Here is a 15088-nt window from a genome sequence, read left to right on the forward strand (position 1 = left end):
ATGTTGCCAGTGTGGCATAAAGAAAAGGACCATGTGCAATAATTAAGTAACCCCTAAATCAGCTATTATAGCTGATAATCCAAATTCCATCGTGATCAAGCCTGACCACGTACGTGGGTGCATATATGGCTCAAAGCCCATCTCAATCAACATGCACGTCCACGTGGGTTAATGAGACTAACCATTGATACTAATCAGCCCAAAAACGTCGAGCCCATCTTAATTAGCATGCATGCAAAAGTGGACTAGTATGAGATTAGACTGGTCAAGGCCCGTTGCTCCCCACGATCGCTTGCTGCCGACTTCGCTCGATTAACAGAGAAAAAAATAGAAAAGAAAGAGATAAGTCTGCCCCACGTCCACGACCGGCAGACGTGCGCACGTCGCCCGGCTGAAACTCAGTCTCCCCTGCCTATAAATACAGAGGAGAAGACCTGCCGCTGGCGGCTCACGTTTTTTTCTATCAATCAACTCAGCTGCTGCAATCCCAAATGCTGCTGCTGTAATCCACACACGCATACGCCTTTCCTCCTGCTGCTGCTTGCTGCTTGCTGCTTCCCATCTGCTTGGTCAGGCGTGTCGGAGGACTCAACGTCGGTAGCCTTCAACAAAGGTGAGACATGGTGGTTTGATAATACAAATTAGGAGGCCTTCCCTTTCTTGCAAGTCAGATATGGTTGCATATTTGGCTCTTGGTTTTGGCATATCGTCACATGCCAAGAAGCTTTTCATGATAGGATCAAGGATTTAGTGCTTGGTTTGGGCATATTGTCACAAATCGAGTGGCTTGTTCTTAAATTTTGCACATATATCTTGTTGCATATTTGGTTCTTGGCTTGGGTATACTGTCACAAGTCAAGAGGCACCTCATAATAGGACCAAGAATTATACTCTCGATTTGGACATATTGTCACAAATCGAGAGGCTTATTCTTAGATTTTTGCATATATATCTTGTTGCATTTCGGCTCTTGGCCTGGGCATAATTCCACAAGCCAAGAAGCATTCATGGTAAGATAAGGGATTATGCTTTTGATTCGGGCATATTGTCACAAATCAAGTAGCCCATTCTAGAGTTATGGGCCATATTTTGGTACATAGATATTTTATAATTTCATATCCATGTACGTTAGCTCATCAAAAATATTGCACACATATACTTGATGCACAATTTAGTCCCATATCTCTAAATTGAATAGATAATTTTCACATGTTGCATCATCCCTATAAATTGCTATACATCATGCTGCGCACGTGGGCATATTGTCACATGATGCTAGTATCAATATAAATGAATTGTATTACACGTGGGCATATTGTCACACGGTGTTAGTATTAATACAAATGAAACATGCTATACGTGAGCATATTGTCACACGATGCTAGCATTAATACAAATGAATTGAACTACACGTGGGCATATTGTCACACGGTGTTAGTATTAATATAAACGAAATATACTACACGTGGGCATATTGTCACAAACCAAGAAGCATTTATGATAAGGGATTATGCTTTTGATTCAGGCATATTGTCACAAATCAAGTAACCCATTCTAGAGTTATGGGCCATATTTTGGTACATAGATATTTTATAATTTCATATCCATGTAAGTTAGCTCATCAAAAATATTGCACACATATACTTGATGCACAATTTAGTCCCACGTCTTTAAATTGAATAGATAATTTTCACATGCTGCATCATCCCTATAAATTGCTATACATCATGTTGCGCACGTGGGCATATTGTCACACGATGCTAGCATCAATATAAATGAATTGTATTACACGTGGGCATATTGTCACACGGTGTTAGTATTAATACAAATGAAACATGCTATACGTGAGCATATTGTCACACGATGCTAGCATTAATACAAATGAATTGAACTACACGTGGGCATATTGTCACACGGTGTTAGTATTAGTATAAACGAAATATACTACACATGGGCATATTGTCACACGGCGTTAGTATTAATACAAATGAAATGAGACTATATAACAAATCCTCATATAACTGAAATCTAAAATCATATAAACATGTTGACTAATTTTTAGTCGCACATTCATTTAAGGCTATAGAAAACTAGTCTTACATGCTACAAGATGTTTCATATAAATTAAAATTGAACCATGGTTGCATTTCATATAGTTTTATGCATGTGACTCATATAAATATAAATTAAATTATACACTCTCTTGATATGATTGTCTGCATCTGCGTATAGATCAAGCCATGCACTACTTTCATATAGGTGCATGCATCCAAAGAATTAAATGATAGCTTAGGCCATGTAGCACACGTGGATTACGAAACCCTGAGTTCGATCTGCATATAGTACTTGGGTCAACTATATAATAGTCCACGTCAAATACATATCTTCATCCATGCATGTATATAGAAAATACATGTATGATCTTTGGCACATGTGCGCGTATATTTGGGATGCCATTTTAGCCTGCTGATTAGCCATCTAAATAGATTATATACATTGTCAACTGATTAGAGCACTTTTACATGATTAAAATATATGATGGTTGATCAACTAAATGGACTTGGCACCTATACGTGCACATATGTTATATCGATGATATAAAATAAAATATGTCATCCCATGAACAAATCATAGTTACTATGCTACTCACATATCAGCATAGATGAATTTTAACCATGATTATCATGTTACCCATACGTTAGCATAAATAAAAAATCAAGACTTCTTTGAGCACGCCGACGCTGACGACAGCGATGAGGAGTTTTATTTTCATAGTTTTAGATACTCATGTGTTGTAATGTCATGTAATAGTTATGTTGGAATTTCTTAATCAGGGGTTTTCTCTTTGGAGATGTAATTGACAGAATTTTGATGTAAATGTAAGAGTTCTGGAAATAAAGAGCTTGCAATGTTTGATCTTTTATTTATTTTACGCTTTTATGCATTTAATTTATACTATCTGTCTCTATGACGTGGACGCGTATTTCCCGCCCCATTTTCCCGTCATCACGGCCGCAACCGCTGATGTGGACAGCGCAATCCACATCGCGGACGAAGTGGTAACTCCGGGAGCAGGTACGCCCAGCAACCATGCATCCTGATGCTTTCTACTTGCCGAAGCCTTAAGGCTTTCTTCACGGTCTTCGTGTAGGGGAAGGAGATGTTGCCGGGATCGACCCGGCAAAGGACGACGGTGGGTGCCAGGAGGCAACCCACGTGGAGGGAGGGGATGCCCAAGACGGTACGCAGGCCTCACTTCGGCATCCCAACCCCCTTTTTTCCTTCGAATCCCCCTGCGTCTCATTCTCCTCCTTTTTACGACTTCTTTAGCAGCTTCGCCGGTCACCGCAACCACGGGTGGCGACGCTGCCTGACTCACCCCGGGAGCAACCATGGCCGTCATGGATGTGGCTCCTAAGGAAACAGCGGAGCAGCGCTCCACCAGACCAAGTGGGGGCCAGGCGAATCTGCTCGGCAACCAGCCGAGCAACCCGGTACCGACTGGGGAGCCGGGGAGGTGGTGGCCGCAGGGCCGCAGCATGGCGGGAACCGGCCAAGAGCGGCCGCCGAGCCCCCAGGCGGAGGTCGGCGGCGCATTCGAGACGGGAGGCAGCGAGAGGGAGCGTGTGCCCTTAACAGCGCCCAAGGAGGTTGTGCGGTCCCAGACCATGGCCGCGGGGGCCTCCTCAAGCGCCGGGGCGATCGCTGGAGCAGCCTGGGGTCCACTGAGATGGGACCCCAGCATCTTCGACCAAGGCCACGAGATCATCGACGGCATCCAGCGGCAGCAGCTGGAGTTTGTCAGCTGCTACAACTGGGTGCGCCCACAGCTCGGTTCGAGGAGCGGCGGCAGGAGCTGGCATGGCTCTAAGAGGAAATCTGGGTGGCGCAGCAAGCTCGGGCCGAGGCGACCGAGCCTTTGGTTCTGGAGGCACCCGCCCAACGGCAGCTGTAGGTGTTGCGACTGGAGCACCAGAAGGCGCTCGAGTCCTTGGAGGTAGCGCGCGCTCAAGCTGAAGGGGTACACCGGGAAGCACTGAAGGGTTTCCAAGAGCGCCTCGACGAGAAGAGAAGGATGATCTCCAGCTACTCCATCGAGATCCAGCAACTGCGCCAGCAACTCGGGGAGCAGGCCACGGCAACACAGGCTGCGGCGACTCGGTCTGTGCTGCGGGAGAAGGAGTTGCGGGAGCAGCTCCAAACCCGGGAGCGCGAGCTCCAGGAGCAGCTCAAGGCTGCGTCAGAGGCCAACGCTGCCTACTGCCCTCAAGGGCGAGCTGGACATCGCCCGGAACAATCTCCGCCAACTCGACGAGGAGAACTCGGAGAAGGTGTCAAAGATCACAAAGCTACAGGACGAACTCAGGAATCAGAAGGCTGAGGCCGAGTACGTCCACCGCAACCACTTGCAGCTGCTAACCCAGCGGCAGGGGAACACGGCGCTACTCCGCAGGTTTGCAGAGATGGGGAATGAGTCGCTGTCGAAGCTGGGGGTGTCCTCGGCAGCCATCGACGGCAGCAACATCAGCACCCTCATCCCCTTCCTTGTGGACTTCGTGGGGAGGCTGACTGGCGTGGTGGAGCGCATCCGCAGCTTCAGGGACCGGCAAGTGAGCGTTGCCACCTGACAAGTCGCCGGCGCCATCCTGCCGCACATCCACCAGGCCCATCCTGACTTCCCTCTTCGAGGCGATCTTCAATGATTGGTCAGCTGAGGAGAACAAGGAGGTTCACATCAGCGCCGTTAGCAGCTTCGTCGACGAGATGGTGGTGTGGATGACGGGGCAAGCCGCTTCCGACGAAGCCGAAGCTGCTGGGGAGACTCCTGCTGAGGAAGCACCCGCTACTGAGGCTGCTAACCCGGAAGTCCCTCCCGCGTATTTCTCCAATTGGCGCATGGTGGCGTACAATTTGTATCGTAATAGCCTTAATTAGCCCGTGAACTTATCTGTGATACTTTCAACTTGTTTGCTTAATCAAGTTTACTTGTTCCTTGCTTATAACTATCTTGCCGTAGTTTTACTCTATTCTTTGTGTATTGAGTCTTGTGTTCCCGAGGACTCGCCAACTACGTGCCAAGCCGGACCAGGGACCCGGGACGGACCCGCAGTGCCGACCTGGAGCAAGATAGCAGCGGCTAGCCACTCCACCTGCGGGTTAACTACTCCTAGGCATGCAATTCCGGGATGGACCCGCGAACTTGCACGAGGAGCGTACTACCCCCACAAGCGTCCTTCGCACACTCCAGCCACACAAAGGAAGGAGCCTACCTTGCAGGCCAGTGCCAAAAAAGAGAAAGTTGACAATGCTAGGCGAAGTACTTAGCTCTCTGCTGTCTTGTCGAATGTGGAATCTCTGTGTCTGGAATTCTCTCATGAGGGATGCAGCAAGGACGCGATGATGGGAACACCCTCGGCGCTGGGCACCGAGGCTTGCACCATCACCGCCTCTCTACGACATTGCTCGCCTTCTAAGTGATGCAGCAAGGACGAGATGGTGGGAACACCCTCGGCGCCGAGGCATGCACCACCATCGCCTCTCTGCGGCATCGCTCGCCTTGCTGTCTGTGGATAGAATCGTGCTTGCTCCAGTCTTTATATAGCCACGGTGTTGCCCTTGCCGCCACGTACGCAGAATCACCAACGCATTTGTGGAGATACTGGCCCTGTCTCATTTTCCTGCATCAAGCCTTGAAGTAATTGCCATATATGTACAACTCACTCGCAAAACGACACCACCCGTGATAGCTCAACGAGCATCACAGTGTGCCTGAGTCCTCATCTTTAACCTGCATGTCAGATTCTCTCGCCGCCCAAGGTGCATAGCAAACAAAAAAAGTCAAAATGCACGAAAAACAGCATACACCGGGTAATCTCCTGCCTCCCAGCCCCCGGGCACAGAAGAGCCGACCTCAGACTTGGGTGTGAGCACTCTTTCCGTTCCAGGGTGCTCTGCGAGCACTATATGCGCTGCGGACTGGTCCAGGAATGGTTGTGCATCGTTCCGGGGAAGCCCGGTAACGAGCTTGGTTTTAGGGGTTCCGGCAGCCCCCTGCTCACAGCCAAGGATGAGGAGACAATTCCGTGCACCTAGAGCAGGAGACAGAAGCAAAAGAGAGCATGGATTGAAGCAACACTTATCTTTATTCGTATTTGCTAGTGGATTACAATCGGGCCTCGCCCGGGTACACTAGCTTAAAGAGGCACTCTGCAGCAGCGTCACCCGTGGGTAAGGCGCCACCGTTTCACAAGTAGAACTAGCGCAGGTGCTCAATATTCCAGCTATTTTGCACTGGCAAGCCTTCTTCAGTTTCCAGCCGGACAGCCCCCGGTCTGGTCACTTGCACTACCCGAAAAGGGCCTTCCCAGTTTTGAGTCAACTTGTTCCCAGCCTTCGTTCCTTGTATCCGGCGCAGGACGAGGTCTCCAACCTCGAGCCCCCAGGGACGGACTCTCGTGTCGTGATAATGACGGAGCCCTTGCTGATAGTTCGCAGCTCGCGCAGCAGTCCGGCATCGAATCTCTTCGATGAAGTTGAGGTCGTCAATCCTCTGCGCGTGTCGGCTCTCATCACCGTACGCACGTGCCCAAGATGACCAATGCTTGAGCTCGATGGGCAGCACTGCTTCTGCCCCGTAGACGAGGGCAAACGAAGTTTGACCCGTCGGCCGACTTGGTGTGGTCCTGATTGACCCAGTTTTTCCCGTGGCCCTTGAGCTTGTCAAAGATTTTCGTCTTGAGCCCCCGCAGCACTTCTGTGTTGGCGCGCTCCACCTACCCATTGCTCCTTGGGTGAGCAACAGAGGCGAAGTGAATCTTAGTGCCCATGTCCTTGCAATAAGCTTGAAACACCGCACTAGTGAATTGCGTGCCATTGCGTGCCATTGTCGGTGATGTTGCCATTAGGCACACCAAACCGGCACACAATGCCCTTGAAGAACTTAATGGCCGCCTGCACTGTGACAGCTCGCACAGGCTCCACCTCGATCCATTTAGAGAACTTGTCGATGGCCATGAGGAGGTACTCGTAGTCGCCAACAGCTCGTGGCATTTTTCCAACGATATACAGCCCCCAGACCGCAAACGGCCACGAGGACGGGATGACTTGCAGGGCTGGAGCCGGCTGGTTGCTCTTCTTGGCGTGAAACTAACAAGCTTCACATGTCTTGACTAACTGTTCGGCATCGGCTAGTGTTGTCAGCCAGGAGAAACCGTGTCGAAACGCTTTGCCAGCCAGCGCTCTGGAGGCCACATGATGTGAGCATGTGTCTCGGTGGATGTCCTCCAGCAACGCACACCCCTCTTATTGGAGCATGCAGAGGAGCATGACTCCATTTGGACACCTCCGGTAGAGATCCCCGTCTACGAGAGCATGCATCTTCGCTTGCTGGGCCACTCGCTCTGCGGCAACGTCTTCTCCCGGAAGGGTCCCATCCTTGAGGTAGTGAATGATATCCACAGCCCAAGGTGGTGGTACCTGGCTCAAGCATGCCACAAAATCAGCAGCACAGTGCCCCGCAGCTGCGGGCTCTCCTTGGGTTGCTGGAGGGGCATCCCTAGCAACCAGCTTGGGTGCGACAGAGGGCTTTGCCTGCCTCATTATGGACACTCCCGCAGGCACTTTGCTGCGTTCCGCTGCCCATTTGGACAACTCATCCGCACCAAAGTTGTCTTTGCGCTTGATGTGCTCGAACCGTAATCCCTTGAACTTGGATTCCAGTTTCCGCACTTCTTCCACGTATGATGCCATCTGAGGGTAGTCGTAGTCCTTGTTCACCTGGTTGATCAGGAGTTGGGAGTCCCCGCGAACTACCAGGCGCTTGCTGTCGAGGGTGATCGCCACGCGCAGCCTGGCCAGCAGTCCCTCGTACTCTGCGGTATTGTTGCTGGAGTTGGCGAAGTCAAGCTGAATCACGAACTTGAGTTGATCTCCTGTGGGCGACTCTATCACTACTCCAGTGCCGATGCCCTGCAAACTGAAGGCACCGTCAAAGTACATGACCCAGTACCCTTCATCTAGCTTGCCGAGAAGGCTAGCTTCTGGCTCTTCTTCATCTATGCCCGTTGAAGTCCACTCAATGACGAAGTCAGTGAGTGTGGTACTCTTGATGCTCTTGGTGTTCGCGAAGCACGGTCCGAACGCCGCCAGCTCATTTCTCCACTCGGCCACCCTCCCAGTGGCTTCACGGTTGGTGAGGGCTCGCTCCAAGCAGTTCTCGGACACTACTGTGATGTTGTGCACCTGAAAGTAGTGACGTAGCTTCCGTGAAGCGAGTAGGATCCCAAGCAAAAGCTTCTAGACCGGCGGGTACCGTACCTGGGCATCGTGCAACACCGTGCTAACAAAGTACACGGGGTGCTGCACTAGCCGCTTGCGAGGGGCGACTTGCGCCGGCTGCCCCTCGGTTCCCGGGGTCGCAGGGGTTGCCGGGGGTTGTTAGAATCTTCGGCAGGCCCCTACCCCACTTCCCTTTCGGCGACGAGCACGGAGCTCACCACCAGGTCTGTCGCTGCTAGGTAGAGCAGCAAGGGCTCGCCTAGCTTGGAGGCGACGAGGATCGGTGGCGACTTCAGGTACTGCTTCAAGTCCTGGAATGCCGCTTCTGCCTCGGCAGTCCAGTTGATTGGACCCTTCTTCTTCATCACTTTGAAGAAAGGCAGGGCTTGCTTGCCCAACCTTGAAATGAAATGTCCGAGCGCCGCAACGCAGCCGTTGTTGAGGCGTTGGACATCTCTGACCTTGCGGGGTGCCTCCATCTTCTCGATCACTTCGATCTTCTGTGGATTGGTCTCGATTCCCTGGTGAGACACCATGAAGCCCAACAAGTGCCCTGAGGCCACGCCGAACGTGCACTTCTCAGGGTTGAGCTTGAGATTGATCCTGCGGAGGTTGTCAAACGTCTCCGGTAGGTCGGCGATGTAGGCCTCAATGTTGCGGCCTAGCTGGGGTCCAAGACGCTCTCGTAAGGCACGCTGAAATGTTGAGCCCGTATTCTTCAACCCGAAAGGCATGCACGTATAACAGTAGCATCAGACCGGGGTGATGAACGTTGTTTTTTCCTCATCTTCGACTGCCATCTGAATTTGATGGTAGTCGGAGAAAGCATTCAAAACGCACAACGATTCACAATCTGCTGTGGAGTCTACTATTTTATCGATATGGGGTACAGGGAAAGGGTCCTGAGGGCATTCGCGATTAAGATCAGTGAAATCTACACACATGCGCAATTTATTTCCTGCCTTAGGGACTAGAACAGGATTAGCTAACCATGTAGGGTACAACACGTGTCATTCGGCTCTGGAGGGAGAGGGGTGGAGACGCGGTGCGACAGGCGGACAGACGACGGACGATGCAGACGGCGGGGGCGGCTCGGCGACGGGCGGACGGCGTAGACGGGCGGTCGGCGGCCGGCGGGCACGGTTGTGGCGGCGAGGAGCTGCGGATGTCCTGAAGTAAAAGTGCACGCGTCACGAGATGCGCACGGGAGAGAGGAGAGAGAGGAGGTGGTCGGCGACGAGAAACGCTCACCGGAGCGGTAGCGGCGGCACAAAAATGGTGGCGGCCGAAAGCAACTCCGGCGAGAAATTGCAGCAAAACCGGGGCGCAATCGCGAGCGGGGAAAGAGGGAAATGAGAGAGGGCCACGAGGGCTTTAAAGCGACGCTCAAGGAATCTCGCGGGGATTGTGGCGGTGATGGCGGCGGCAATCGGGCGGCGAGGGCGCCGTGACGGGCGGGCTTCCCCGTTTGGGGAAGAAGCCCCCCCCCCCCCCCCCCGTGACAGGGGGGTCCCGCCTGTCGGTCGCAGGGGCGGGCTCGGGCGGGGCATGGCCGGCTGCGGGGCTGCGGCGCGCGCGGTAAGTGGGCCGGTTCAGCCCAAAATGGCCGGGCCGGTCCATTTCCCCCTTTTTTTTCTTTTAGCCTTTTCTTTTTCCCCTTTTTCTCATTTCTTTGATATCTTTTGATTTTGAACTCCAAATCGGTCCAAATAAAATCCAGAAAATTTGGAAAATCATCTTTTGTCATGATTCAACTTTTGGGAGTAGTTTCCCCTCTAAATAAAATACACAAAAATACATTTTCCCTATAAATGCCTTTAGGGCTATATAACTATTTAAATAAAATAGTTTTTCAACTCCAAATAATTATCAAAAAAATCATGGGATAGCTCATATATGCAATAAACCCCTTTTATAGATAAATCTTATTGGTTTGAAGAATCAAAACTTAAATGGGTGTAAACCCTAGGGTTTTAAATTGAAACAAAGTCTTTTAAAGCCTTTTGAGATTCAAATTTGAATTCAAATATGCAATTGTGGCATGATGCTCATGGTTGCAATGCACATGTAAAAGTTTGAAATTTTGGGATGTTACACACAAGCATATCAATCAAAAAACAATCCTTTATTAAAATTTCTTTCGAAGACTCATTGTTGGCCCACGGCCTAAATAAAAAGGAAAATAAAAAAATAAAAAAATAAAAGAAAAGAAGAACCAACGGTCTACGTCGCCATACAATAAAAGTTCTGTATGGTCAACGACTAACACGTACTCGTATTTTATTATATGGTAAGAGAGATGTGGTGGTCTCCAAAACATGTAACATCGCAAAAATTCAAATTCTTACATGTGCATTGCATCCATAAGCATCATGCCACAATTGCATATTTGAATTCAAATTTGAATCTAGAAAGGATTTAAAAGTTTCGAATTCAATTTAACCCCTAGGGTTTTCACCCAATTGAGCTTTGGATCTTCAAACCCATAGGGTTTATTTATAAAAGGGGTTTATTGCATAAGTAAACTATCCCATAATTTTTGGATAATTATTTGGACTTGAAAAACTATTTAATTTAAATAGTTATATAGCCCTAAAGGCATTTATAGGGCAAAGGTATTTTTCTATATTTTATTTTGAGTGGAAATTACTCCAAAAGTTTAATCATGATAAAACATGATTTTAAAAAAAATTCTAGAACTTATTTGGACCAATTTGGAGTTCAAAATCAAAAAATATCAAAGAAATGAGAAAAAGAAAAAAAGAAAAGGCTAAAAGAAAAAAAAGGGAAGAAACCGGACCGGCCCGGCCAAATGGGCCGAACCGGCCCCGTCCCGACCGCGCCCGAGCCAAATCGAGCTAGCCCGGTCCGCACGCGCGCGCCCGCGGTCACTGACAGGTGGGGCCTACCTGTCAGGGCTTTCTTCCTCGTTAGGAAAGCCGCCCGCGTCACGGGACCGTGCCCGCGCCGGATTCGCCACGCGCCATCACCATTCTCAGAGAATTCGGCCGTCCCGAAGCAACCCGAGCGCGCCCCTATAAAGCCCAAAAACCCCTCTCTTCTTTCCCCCACTTGCTTCACCGTCTCCACGCGCCCACGCTGCTGGATTTCACCGCCGACAAACCTCGCCGCCGACAAACCTCGCCGCCGCCGCCGTTCTTCGCTTCGAGTCGACACGACGGTGAGCCTCCTCGCCCGAGACCACAAATTTCTGGAGCGCCTCGGCCGTGCGCATCTTTTGACACGCGTTGTTTTGATTCTGGTGCCCCCTAGCCGCCGGAACCAAGCCGCCCGTCGCTCGCCGGCGCTCCCCCGTCCGCCGCCGTCTTCGCGCCGTCCTAGGCGTGGAACCTGACGTCCCCGAGCGCCGCCGTCTCAACCTGTAGACACTTTTGGCACTGTTTAAATTTAAATTTGAATTTTTGAATCACAGTCATTTTACAGGATAGTGTTTAATGCCATTTAATTCATAACTAATTATTTTGAGATCCTATTTAATTGAAACCAGTGCCCAAAAATTTGGTTTATTATCCTGTGTCCATTGGGATAGAGAGATAAATATTTTGAATTAAATTATTTGGCTGATGCCAATAAAACCTTATTTAGGGTTTTAATATTTTGTTTTTTCCTTGCCCTTTGCTTAAACCCTAATGCATTATTTTTAATTACTAATGCTTAGGATCAGTTGATCACCAAAATAAAATAAACCAAATAATGTCACATGTTTTGCATTGCATCATGGCATACATCTTCCTTTGATTGTATTGTATGTTTATGTATGTATTGCTTGTATTGTATAGTTTTCTCGGAGAGCGAACCTTGTGACTGTGACGAGGGTTTGAACTCCAACTGCTAGCAAGGCAAGTTCAATTTGATCATATCCTATTGCTGTCTGTTTTTAAATACTTATGCATTAGAGTTGTTTGTAGAAATGCATTGATAGGACTATGACTCGTACTTATGCTAGTTATGATTGACATACTAGCTATAGGACCTTTGCCATGAATCCTCCACCAATAGCCATCGTGATTAGTATTGCTTAGCCATGCTATGTTAATAAACGTGGGAGGGAATCTCAATCACTGTGAAATGATGATGTGGAGTGATTTTGGAAACTTGGCAAAAACAACCCTAATGAACCATCCTTGGTGGACTGCTTTGAGTATTCGAGATGTTATGCGATGTCAGGTCCATTTCTATGGGTCCCTCTGAGTCGAGTCTCCGTGGATTCGGAGATGGATCGTCCATGGATGTCTCTTCCGTGGATTCGGGGAGCCCTTGCGTCGCAAATGGGGAATGCCACCTGGGGTATCAGAAACCGGACTAGTTTCACGTTTAGTAGCTTCCAGTACAACCACATGGTAATATGGGCTCTGCCTGGATGGAGTAAGAAATGTTTACCCAGATCCGAGGGATTGTACTAAGGTAGTTGTGTAGGTGGGAGCGCGGGTCCCTCGGGTGGTCTGGGCGAACATGTTCTGAAAATTCTTGAAGTCGATGCCGTTGCTACTCCACCCGGAGGACAGCAAGGGATTAACACATCGAATTCTTGTGGGGAATGTGTACAACCTCTCGAGAGTGTCAAACTAAGTACTTAGCCGTGTCCCCGGTTACGAACAATTATGAGCAACTAGATATTGGGGCTGTAAGGAAAGTCTCACTCATTCCAACTTCTTAAATAAAATGAATGGTTTGAACTTGGGTTTAGGAGCATTGATGTTTCTACTCGATGTCCTTAGTTTAATAGGAGCATCGGTGTTTCTACCCGGTGTCCATTAGTTAACAATATTGTAACATTCAATTGTAGTAGGATAATCTATGTTTTGCTACCACGCCAAAAAGCCTGAACTCCGCTATACCTCAAATGCGTGTATACTTGGTAGGATCTGTTATAACTTCCAGGTGAGCTTGCCAATACATTGAATGTATTGACCACGTAGTGGCTGCAATTAATAATGCAGCTGAATCTGACGAAGAGTGAGGGTCGTCGATGTTCTTTGATGGCATGCATGGGTGCCACCTCCGCTGCTAGGGGCCTAAAACCCTAGGGTAGGATTGGACAACCACTGTTCCTTTGATCGGACGGGTAACTACCCGTCGGTCGGCTCATTTACTGAGCCGCGCGCCTCACTCCTTGCCTTGGTGGGACCGCGCGTCCCACACCCGCCACGCGCCCGCGTGGCGCTGTCCACTGGGCCCCATGCCCGAGGTGGGGGCATGCGCCCGGGAACCCCCAGTCCCAGCAAGTCCACCCCGGGAAGCACCCGGGCCCAACGCACCCGGAACCCCCTCCCGGGAAGCAGCTTCCCGGGAGGTGCCGAGATGGGAATATTCCCCGAAGCCCCGCTAGCCCCTTCGGGCTGGTAGCTTGCCGGGGAGCTCATAGACGCTCCCCTGGATGAGACCTTCCTGGGAACTCGGGAACGGGGCCCACGCGTCGCGCAGCGGTGGTACCCCGGGTGCCACTGATGCGACAGCCGTGGCCATCACCGACAGCGAGAATGCAACTTCGGTGACGTCTCACTTCGAGAACTTGGAGGCGAACACAGTGGACTTGGAGTCTTGCCTCGAGCACGAGATGACCAGGGCCGACCTGGCCGAGGAGCAGATTGGTAATCTGTTGGGAGAGAAGACTCAGTGGCAGGAGGACAAGATATTGTTGCAGAACACTGCCATTAATATGGAAGGAGTCATCAGTCAGCTGCTGTATGAGAGGGACCAAGCTCGTTTCTACCGCGAGAAGTTCAAGACGTTCCTCGAGGCCACCACCCCGGCCGAACCAACAGATCAGAGAGAGCAGGCCCGCTACTACAGCGAGCGGTTTAAGGCTTTCATGGTAGCCGAAGCCGCAGCAGCCGCAGCCGCCGCCGAGCCAGCGCCAGCTGCCGCACCGGCACCAGACCAAGCCCCACCTCCACCATAGGATCAGGAGGTGGTACCTCAGGAGGGAGTGCCGACTGAGGAGGAGGAGCCCCCGGAGGTCCACGAGATGGACACCCCTGCCACCAACACCCGCTCCAAGAGGAAGAGGGTGAATGGAGCCACGACATCAGCCACACCTCCCTAGTCTCGATGCCTGCTAGTTTGTACCAGTTTCTATCGTTAACAGTTTTGCGAGTTAGTCATTGACCATACAATCTATGTGTATGGCAATGTAGATCGATTGCATTTTTCTGTACTCTTTTATTTATGGGCAGTGTCCCATCGTGAACAAGTGTGATTTGCTGATTTTTCCAAAAACTATTTATGATTGAGTGTATGATTGATATATGCTTGAGTTAAGATCTTGTTTTGGGGGATTAGCTATCCTTAGCTCTACTCTGTCCATTATTCCTCATCGATGCTATCCTAAACAAATGCCTCCAAGACGTGCCCCCAACAACAACAGCCACCACCACCACATCCATGGAGGGAATGCCCACCATGAGCACTATCATGGGAATGGACACCGACACCATTGTTCAGGGCAGTAGAAACAACGACGGACAGAATCAGAATGTAGACTTCACCCAGTTTGACCTGAGTCAAGTGGAATGTTTCAAGTGCCACAAGACGGGCCACTACTCGGATGATTGCCCGAAGATGTTCGAAGGGTTTGGATGTCATCCTACGAATGGATTGGCTGGTAAAGTACGAGGGACTCATAGATTGTGTCAGAAGAACCATCAGCCTCACCACCCAAGAGAATAGGAGAATCCGGTTCAAATCTGCTTTTGAACTTAAGAGACCTAAGGTTAATTCTCTTAAGGGGGTTAGCCTGGACGAGGTTCCAGTAGTGAATGAGTATCCGGATGTTTTCCCGGAAGAGTTG

General features: G+C 49.9%; 1 long non-coding RNA gene across 1 annotated transcript; it reads left to right on the top strand.

The window, feature by feature from the left end:
- The first annotated feature begins 461 nt into the window (after positions 1 to 461).
- On the top strand, positions 462 to 5003 carry LOC112269210. Its single transcript, XR_002960704.1, has 3 exons — positions 462 to 3075; positions 3152 to 3241; positions 3331 to 5003. It is a non-coding gene; the product is annotated as an uncharacterized LOC112269210 (long non-coding RNA).
- The last annotated feature ends 10085 nt before the right edge of the window (positions 5004 to 15088 follow it).

Source organism: Brachypodium distachyon, chromosome 5 (assembly GCF_000005505.3).
Source record: "Brachypodium distachyon strain Bd21 chromosome 5, Brachypodium_distachyon_v3.0, whole genome shotgun sequence".
Taxonomy (NCBI): Eukaryota; Viridiplantae; Streptophyta; class Magnoliopsida; order Poales; family Poaceae; genus Brachypodium; species Brachypodium distachyon.